Genomic DNA, 10,093 nt, shown 5'->3' with positions numbered 1-10,093 from the left:
AAACTGCTGGACAGCTGGGATAATCTGGAAGGAGAGACTCAAAAAGAAAATCTTTGGAAAGGTCTGCACGAGATTGTTTATTTTTTTGCTTATTTGCTAATTGCGCTTTACTTCTTTAATTAAATATTTTAATTTCTAGTAATTACAAGCCTTAACAGAAATCCAATACTCATTTTCAAACGTGGGAAAGAAATCGTGATGAGAAGAAAATATACAAACAAGGCCAAAATAACTAAATGACTCCAATATATCCAAGAAGTCAAGAAGTGTTTTAACACGTCGAAGGAATGCACAAAAACAAGAAAAAAATTAGTGACTTCTAATAAAAATGTGAAAAAATGATGGTTTAAAGATTAGACAATAGGCAATAGACAATAGGTGCAGGAGTAGGCCATTCGGCCCTTCGAGCCAGCACCACCATTCAATGTGATCATGGCTGATCATTCTCAATCAGTACCCCGTTCCTGCCTTCTCCCCATGCCCCCTGACTCCGCGATCCTTAAGAGCTCTATCTAGCTCTCTCTTGAATGCATTCAGAGAATTGGCCTCCACTGCCTTCTGAGGCAGAGAATTACACAGATTAGATAGTACAAAATGGATAAAAATCTTATTAAAAGATCAAGAGATGGTAACTGAATTTTTTACTTTGGTCTTCAGTGTCAAGTATGTTATGTTAAGTAAAATTACTGGATCCATAAATCTATGTTTATAGATACTGTAATTATGAAAGGGTTTCCACTCATTATGCAAACTGAACATAAAGGGGCCTCTATCATCATTTGTCAGAGATTTCTGCAGCTATTGTGAATTCAAATTAATGCAAATGTTGTTTATTGACATTACCGGTACTCTGCAATTCGTTTAATTATTTAGTGGGATAATCAAGTCTGCATGATGTTTGGAATGTGTGTAGGAGGAGTACTACAGGAGTGCTCTTGCCCCATACATTCACCTGTCTAGTTAATTTTCCTATTCCTTTGTTCATCCCTCTGTTCCCGGACTGCACCTGGTTCCATCTGCCCACCACTCCTCACCCATCCGGCTCAACTTATCACTCAGCACCCTCTGCTTTACCCCTCCTCTCCCACCTTGCTGTATCGACCCCTCAACCCCTTGCCTATCAACAACCACCTATCACCTCCCAGCCTCTATTCCCCCAATACAATCGTCGAACACATGTACAATCGGTAGACCAAAGGGGAAGATGCAGAGTGCAGAATATAGTGTTCAGCATTGTAGTGCTTCAGGTCCAAAGACAAAGTCCAATGTCCATTATGGGACAGAGGTGAAGCAGACGGTACCCTAGCTTATGCAAGGGATGTTCAGAAGCCTGATAACAGAGGGGAAGAAGCTGTTCCTGAGTCTGATGGTGCATGCTTTCCGCCCAACAAGAGCAGGAAGAAGGAGGAATGACTGGGATGGGACAAGTCTTTGATTATGACTATGAGGTGATTACTTCCCAACGAGCAGCGAGATGCTGTCAATGGACACACGGGGTATTACCCTTGAAGAGCTCATTGACCTCGAGGGGTGAAGGGGCAGCTTGCTATTCTCTGTGAGACGGGACACCTTGCACTTTTGCACATTGCTTTCCTGCATGAGGAATGTGTAACAGCACCTGGAGAGTCACCATGTTCCAGCAACATCCTGCAGCTTCCGAGTCTCTGAAAAGTCCAATCTTGGCCCAGGGAGATATGTAATTTCTTACATTCTCACTTTAAGGTCCAGTGTCCTGGCAACACTGGATCGTTGAAGTAGGAACAGATAACTGCAGACAAGAAAAGACACAAAGTGCTGGAGTAACTTAGCAGGTCAGGCAGCATCCCTGGAGAACACAGACATGTGATGTTTCAGCTCAGAATCATTAAGAAGTGTCCTGACCCAAAATGCCACTTTTCCATGTTCTCCAGAGATGATGCCTGGCCTGCTGAGTTACTCCAGCATTTTCGATATACCTTTTGGTATAAACCGGCATCTGCAGTTCCTTTATATTGCATTATTATTCTTCAAAGTATACATACCTTGGAGAGATTTTGCACTGAAACAGTAAAATGGAGACAGGAGAGACTGCAGATGCTGGATTCGGAGGTAAAACACAAACTGTTGGAGAAACTCACCACTTCAGACCGGATCTGTGGAGGTAAATGGCCAGTTGGCGTTGAGGGTTGAGACCCTTCCTCTGTCTTGTCTACTCCCCTCTACAGATGGTGCCCTACCTGCTTAGTTTCCACAGCAATTTGCTTTGTTTGACACCGCCCAGTCAAACTTCCCAGGCATTGAACTCACCCTTCCCCCCAAGCTCAGCCAACTCCCTGAATTGGCCAAGGGCAACAGACTGAAACATTCCCACCTCGGCCGAGAGAAGAATTTGTGTTCAAACTGGAAAGGCTGGAGGAGAAGCCACGAGGAGAACGCTCACATTCGGATTTACCAGCCACGTATAAAGCCCTGATGTTGAGTGCAACCTGCTTTTGTTGTCTAGAAGCCCCCCTCGCTCAAGGGGTTCCGCCGGCTCTCTCAACCGAGATTCTCATCTTGCACTTGTTCCTCTCTGTTTTAATGTGTGTCAGTGCGGTTTTATAACTCTCCGCCCACACGCTTGACAACAGCGTTGGAGCAAAAGTGGGGTTTCATTTCGTCAAAGTTAAACGCCCCAACCGAACTGGCCTGAAAAAAGAAAAATACTCGTCTCAAAGCAGAGTAGAGCTGGTTCCGAGACCAGGGCGAGTATGGGTTGTAAATCACGGAGCAGCTGAACAGCGAGAAGTCAAGTAGACAGGAGCCAGAAAGGTGAGTCCACAATCCTCACACATATTAACGCTTGGCTCTCAGGTGCTGGTATTGACGGCGTTGAACTCATGTTGTTAGTCAGAGGCGGTGGGAGTTTTCTTTACAGACCCTGCTGAGGAACTTCACCACACCAAAGGTAAACGTGTCTTCCTACCCCGAATCCGCACACAAATCTTACTTAGGCGACGAATTTGTTTTTCAAAGTTGTGCACTTCATCTTGGCTGCCTTAGAGTTCAGCAGGTCACCTATTCGTACAGCGAGAACAGGGCAAAGGACAGGGTTGGTATATCTTTTTGTTTTACCAGTAGGTCACCCGTACAGAATAGTTGGAAATACTAATTGGGGAACAATTTGTTTTGAAAAATAAGATTATTTTTTTCTGATTGAAACCTGCTTTGGTGTGGTGGTGAATTCAATTTGCATAAAAGTTTCAAGCGCGCCTTAATCGGTATCTCTGTTACGTAGTTCTTACAAATACATAAATAGGTTAGGTTTGGAGTCCAAAAATACCTTTAGAACACTAAAAGCTTGAGAATCAGCCGATATTTTTAGAACAATGTCAATCATAACTGTACTCTGTTGTTGACTAATAGAGATGTACTGTGAGTTGGAAAAGTTTGTCTTATTGAACTGTTTGTTGTCGCAGTGTGATATAACTCTGTTGCATTACTAAGAAATGACTGTGCCGCATCTATTCGATGAATTTTTATGATGTTTGTGAAATGAATTTACCAACTGTAGATATGATTTATATTACATTGCCCCGATTAGGTGAATCGAGGACCAGAGGTCACAGGTTTAAGGTGAAGGGAAAAAGATTTAAGAGGAATCTGAGGGGTAACTTTTTCACACAAAGGGTGGTGGGTGTATGGAACAAGCTGCCAGAGAAGGTAGTTGAGGCTGGGACGATCCCAACATTTAAGAAACCGTTAGACAGGTACATGGATAGGATAGGTTTGCAGGGATATGGGCCCAATGTGGGCAGGTGGGACTAGTGTAGCTGGGTCATATTGGGTTGTGTGGGCAAGTTGGGCCGAAGGGCCTGTTACCACACTGTATCACTCTCTGCATTAATAATTATTTTTAAAGCTGCAATATCTCGGGAGAGCTGCATTAACAATAAAAGAAAATATTTGAACTGTCATCGCCCCTTTCACAACCTCAGCACATCCCAAAGACATTTACAACCAATTAAGTACTATTGTAGCCTAGTCACTTTTGTAATTCGGGATACACAACAGTCGATTTGTGGCCACCCATTCATCAGCAATGCAGTAATAATTAGATAGCTGCCTTTTTAGTGATGCTGATTGAAGGACAAATTTGTAACATAGATGAACCTCCTTGCTCGTCAAAATAGTGCCATTACAGTTTCAGAACCACTTGCCAGAACGCATTGGGCTTTGTTTTTACTTTCTTAAAGATGGCAGCTTCTTTGGAATTGTACAGGAACATTAGTTTAGTTTAACACAGCGGGACAGGCGGCATCTCTGGATAGAAGGAATGGGTGACGTTTCGGGTTGAGACCCTTCTTCAGACCCTCGACCCGAAACGTCACCCATTCCTTCTATCCAGAGATGCTGCCTGTCCCGCTGAGTTACTCCAGTATTTTGTGTCTATCTTCAGTGTAAACCAGCATCTGCAGTTCCTTCCCACACATTAGTTTAGTTTATTGTTATGTATATCGAGGTACAGTGAAATTACTCGTTGCTTGTTACATTACTCGTCTGTGCCAAAACCTTGGGTTCAGGGGAGAATACTGCTCGGTCAGCCACAGCTGATGTAAATTTAGACTTGAACAGTGGATTCCTTCGGTGTTTGCAAACGTGCATTGGCTTTTAGCGGAGAGTTGCCTTTCATTGTATGCTTTGCTTTGACCGTGGACATTACCATCATTTTCCATTTGCCGAGTTGTCAGGATGTAATTGAGTTTCAGGCTTTCCTCAGTATATCTTCCAAGTAATATCTAGTAATATGAGGATTAGCAGAGTATTTGATTGATTGAAAAATACAGCACGGAAGCCGGCATTTCGGCCCGTTGAGTTCACGCTGACCGTTGATCGCCCGTTCACGCAAGTTCTATGTTATTCCCACTTTTCCAGATCACTGGAGACTTTGCCCGCTTAGCTTGTGCCAGTTTCAACTAACCTATTCTTGTGAGTGGACAAATTAATTATATACGTTAATCGAGTCACAAAGCACAGAAACAGGCCCTTCTGCCCAACTTCAAGATGTCTGTGTTTCCCCCATATCCCTCTAAACATTTCCTACCCATGCACTTGTTCAAATGTCTTTTAAATGCTGTTTTAAATCTTAGTTTTTTAAATCCTGCCTCAACTCTCTCTCCTGGCAGCTCGTTCCATATACCGGCCACCTTTTCAGTGAAAAGGTTGTCCCTCAGGTTCTTATTAAAATTGTCCCTCTCGCCTTAAACTCATGTCCTCTGCTTCTTGATTTTCTCCTACTCTGGGTAAGAGACTCTGTGCATTCACCCTATCTATTCCCCTCGTGATTTTATACATCTCTATAAGATCGCCCCTGAGGCCCCTGTGCTCCAAGGAATAAAGTCCCAGCCTCTCCCAGTAGTTCAAGGCCTCGGGTCCTAGCAACATTCTCGTAAAATCTTCTCTGCCTTAATCGACAAACCTGAGCTATTTTTAAAAATATGGTCTCCATTTATTGAATTTTTAGAAAAGTAAATGTGTTTGGCACAGGACTAAAATAAAAAATTTAAATTAAAAGTTGAAAATTGAGTTAGGGGTTGGATGTACAACTGTGGTTATTGTCTCCCGGATCTACTCCCTTTAATTTTTATTGTTAGATCCGTTTTTTTTAACCCTTTTACTCTCTCTCCCCAAGTTTATAGTTTTTTTAATTTTATTTTTACTTTCTCTCTCCAAAAATTTAAAAATTGAAGCTATGTAAGAACTTTGTAACAAATGTGCTTTTTTATTTCTATTTGTACATATGCTTTTCAAAAAAAAAAATCAAAAAAAAATTGTCCCTCTCGCCTTAAACTCATGTCCTCTGCTTCTTGATTTTCTCCTACTCTGGGTAAGAGACTCTGTGCATTCACCCTATCTATTCCCCTCGTGATTTTATACATCTCTATAAGATCGCCCCTGAGGCCCCTGTGCTCCAAGGAATAAAGTCCCAGCCTCTCCCAGTAGTTCAAGGCCTCGGGTCCTAGCAACATTCTCGTAAAATCTTCTCTGCCCTCTTTCTGTCTTAATATTTTATGTTTAAAGTATTTCCAGAACTTTCATTAATGAATTGATTACGAGTGATTTTTGAAAGTTTCTGAATGTTGGTGACATTCAGCAATTTCTACAGATTGCTGTCTGAAGTCTGAAGAAGGGTCTCGACCCGAAACGTCACCCATTCCTTCTCTCCTGAGATGCTGCCTGACCTGCTGAGTTACTCCAGCATTTTGTGAATAAATACCTTCCATTTGTACAGCATCTGCAGTTATTTTCTTACTCTACAGATTGCTGTAGCAGTTTAAACTGACTACCAGGATAGAGTCACTCATTTAATTGTATAGCTGGATAAAATATACTAAACATTGAAGCCATATGAATCATGTTAGTGTTTTGAGCTCCTGGATTATAAAACTGCAGAAACAAACACTCATTATTGATTGAGCCAGTTTCCATTGTGATAAAGACAAGAGGAAGTGGGGCCAAAGCATCGTAGATTGATCAGAATAGTGCCCGGATTTCAAGATTTCCATGACAAGAATCATCTTAAGATGTAAGAAAATAACTGCAGATGCTGGTACAAATCGAAGGTATTTATTCACAAAATGCATAAAAGTTCTCCTTGTTAATTCAGACTTCCTAGGTCTGTGTTACAAATTTCAGTTCTGGGGCAGGTGGAATTTTGATTTCAATAACATTGTCCATTCTCGTAAACTACCCCAATGTACTGCACAGCTCAATATCTTGTTAACTGATAGCATCACTGAGAGACCATAATAAGACTCCTCTATCAGCACAAAATTAGGATTATATTTCTTTGCTTTTTAAAGATGATGAGGTTAATGCTTTCAAGATCTTTAGAGGTAGAGAGAGATAAAAAAAATAGTTCTGTGGATGAGAAAGACCAGCAATCACATGGTGGCATGTGTTGCAGCTTAGATCTACTGCCTTACAGCTCCAGTGACCCAGGTTCGATCCTCACCTCCAGCGCTGTCTGTGAGGAGTTTGCACTTTTTCTCCCTAGTAACTGCGTTAGCTTTCTCAAGACACTGCTGTTTTCCCCCAGAGGCTAGTGGGCTTGGAGGTTAATTATTCTGAATTGCCTGTAGTGTGTGGAGGCAGGGAAGAGTTGGTGGGAATACAGGGAGAATACGATGAGGCTGTAAACTGATGCTTCATAACCAGTGTGGACTCAGCAGACTGAATGAAGCTCCTGGTTCAATAATTGTCTAAAATTCAAATACTTGTTATTGCAAAGGAAGATAGAAAATTGGAATTCTTTTCTGCAACTGACAATTAACGCTTTGTCAATTGTTAATTTTAACAATTAACTATTGTTTATTGACAGCACAGTGACGCAGCTGGTAGAGCTGCTGCCTTACAGTGCCAGAGACCTGGGTTCAATCCTGACTTCGGGTGCTATCTGTGGGGAGTTTGCACGTTCTCCCTGTGACCGTGTGGGTTTCCTTCGGGTGCTCCAGTTTCCTCCCACATCCTAAAGACGTGGGTTTGTAGTTTAATTGGCCTCTATAAATTCCCCCAGTGTGTAGATAGTGGATGAGAAAGTGGGATAACCTAGAACTAGTGCGAACGGGTGATCATTGGTCAGCTGGACTCGATGGGCCGAAGGGCCTGTTTCCATGCTGTGGCTTACAATCACTCAAAATCTGAAATTAAAAGATTTTTGTTAACCACGTTTCTCAAGAGATTTGGGGAAAAGAGAGATGTATGACAAATGAGTGGATGTCATAGATTGGTGGTAGGCACAAACAGCAGGAGTAACTCAGCGGGTCAGGCAGCATCTCTGGAGAACATGGATAGGTAACGTTTCACAGAGTGCTAGAGTAACTCAGCGGGTCAGACAGCATCTCTGGAGAACATGGATAGGTGACGTTTCGGGTCGCGACCCTTCTTCAGACTGAGAGTCAGGGGTGAGGGAAACCAGGTTCCTTTTTTTGGAGGCTTCACCACCAATTTCCATCCTGCACTCAGATTCACTTGGACCATCTCTGACACTTCCCTCCCCTTTCTTGATCTCACCATCTCCATCACAGGAGATAGATCATCAACTGAGATCTATTATAAACTTACTGACTCCCACAACTATAAAGCTCGTTTCCCTTTCCCCTGACTCTCAGACTGAAGAAGGGTCACAACCCGAAACGTCACTTATTCCTTTTCTCCAGAGATGATGTCTGAGCCGCTGAGTTACTCCAGATTTTTGTGTCTATCTTTGGTTTAAACCAGCATCTACATTTCCTTCCTAGATTAGTGGAGCAAGTTCATGTAAGTCAGAATAACCAATCCTGTTCCTATGTTTCTAATTGTCAAGTATGGCCGAATTAACTTGCTCAGTTTATGAAAATAAGAGTATGGGTATGCACCTGAAAAGGAACAACTTGGTGTGTTAAAAGAGAAAAAAGAAGGGGGACACAAAGTGCTGGAGTAAATTAGCCGGTCAGGCAGTATCTCTGGAGAATATGGATAGGTGACGTTTTGGGTTGGGACCCTTTGGCTCACCTGGTACACACCCCCCATCGATCACCCGTTCACACTAGTTCAAGAGAGAGTCAAGAGTTTTAATGTCACATGTCCTGAAATGGAACAACGAAACACAGATATGATTCCCACTTTTTCATCTACTCCCAACACACTAGGGGCAATTTACAGAAGCCATTTACCTGCAGACACCTTCATGTCTTTGGAATGTGGGAGGAAACTGGAGCACCCAGAGAAAACCCACGCAGTCAGAGGAAGAACGTACAAACTCTGCACAGACAGTACGCTAGTAAAGATCGAACCTGGGTCTCTGGCGCTGTGAGGCTGCAACTCTACCGATGCGCCACTGTATGACCCTCATTTAGCGGGGTCCGGATAGAGGACTTCACATGGGTCCTCCTCCTTGCTTTACCTGTCCTTTCCCTCCTTGCCTAATTAGGTAATTAATGGTGTGCATTTATGGGTAGATTGCGCTTTTTGTTATCAGGAGAAGCACGAATGTCACAATAGCAATGGAGCCATCTTTTGTTTTCCAACTAATGTGCTACTAATTTTTATTCAGTATGAATACGAGCAATCTATTCCATTTTGGAGTTTTGCCAGGAAAGAGGTGTCACCGACGCTGCATTTTCAGAAGCAGAGATTAGATAGATCTTTTCCTTTAGGATATTTAATGAGTAAGGTTGGAACCATGGTATGGTAAGCTTATGAAGTGACAGGCATACCCTCAGGAGACCAAATGTTCTTTCTTTATACTTTCCTTTTGAAGGGCAATCCATTACTCCTTTTCTTCAGTATTTGAGTGTTCTGCATAACAAGCAGTATGGACATGGACCATGCAATCCACTCCTACCTTTTCCTGTATCCAAACTAGGACAGAATCAATCCACTAGAAATAGCTTCTTGGTTCATGATTTCTGTTGCCAGCACTTTGAAGGAGTTATCTATTTTTTTTTTCCATAGAGCCCTGCAATTAATTTCTCCCCCAAGTATCTTTGTTGTGTTACAATTGGAGGTGTGTTGATGACCAATGGATTCCAAATCATAACAAATCTCACCTCTGCCTCACAGTGGCACAATTATGTAAGCTGCTGCCTCACAGCGCCAGAGACCAAGGTTTGATCCTGACCTTGGGTGGTGTCTGTGTAGAGTTTGCATGTTCTCCCTGTGATGCGTGGGTTTCCCCCAGGTGCTCCGGTTTCCTCTCACGTGCCAAAGACTTGTGGGTTTGTAGGTTAATTGGCCCTCTGTAAATTGCCCCTCGTGTGGAGTCAGTGTGTAGAACTAGTGTGAATGGGGGATTGATCATCAGCATGAACTCTGGTCCAAAGGGCCTATTTCGATGCTGTATCTCCAATTTGCGGATGACACAAAGCTGGGTGGCAATGTGAGCTGCAAAGAGGATGCAGGGTGACTTGGATAGGTTGGGTGAGTGGGGAGATGCATGGCAGATGCAGTATAATGTGGATAAATGTCCTACTGCAGTTGTACAGGGCCCAGGTGAGACGGCATCTGGAGTATTGTGTGCAGTTTTGATCTCCCAATTTGATGAAGGACATTATTGCTATTGAGGGAATGCAGCGTAGGTTCACCAGGTTAATTC

At 42.8% G+C, this 10,093-nt stretch overlaps 1 protein-coding gene across 1 annotated transcript in view; it reads left to right on the top strand.

Annotated features, from left to right (window-relative positions):
- The first annotated feature begins 2,670 nt into the window (after positions 1-2,670).
- The window catches only part of card11 (caspase recruitment domain family, member 11), a 219,206-nt gene continuing 211,783 nt past the window's right edge, over positions 2,671-10,093 (top strand). The window contains exon 1 of the mRNA XM_078418409.1: positions 2,671-2,790. The gene's annotated coding sequence lies outside the window, so the exon portion shown is untranslated. The remainder of the gene's footprint in view (positions 2,791-10,093) is intronic.

This window comes from Rhinoraja longicauda, chromosome 21 (assembly GCF_053455715.1).
Source record: "Rhinoraja longicauda isolate Sanriku21f chromosome 21, sRhiLon1.1, whole genome shotgun sequence".
Lineage (NCBI taxonomy): Eukaryota > Metazoa > Chordata > Chondrichthyes > Rajiformes > Arhynchobatidae > Rhinoraja > Rhinoraja longicauda.
This window is presented reverse-complemented; position numbering and strand designations above follow the sequence as displayed.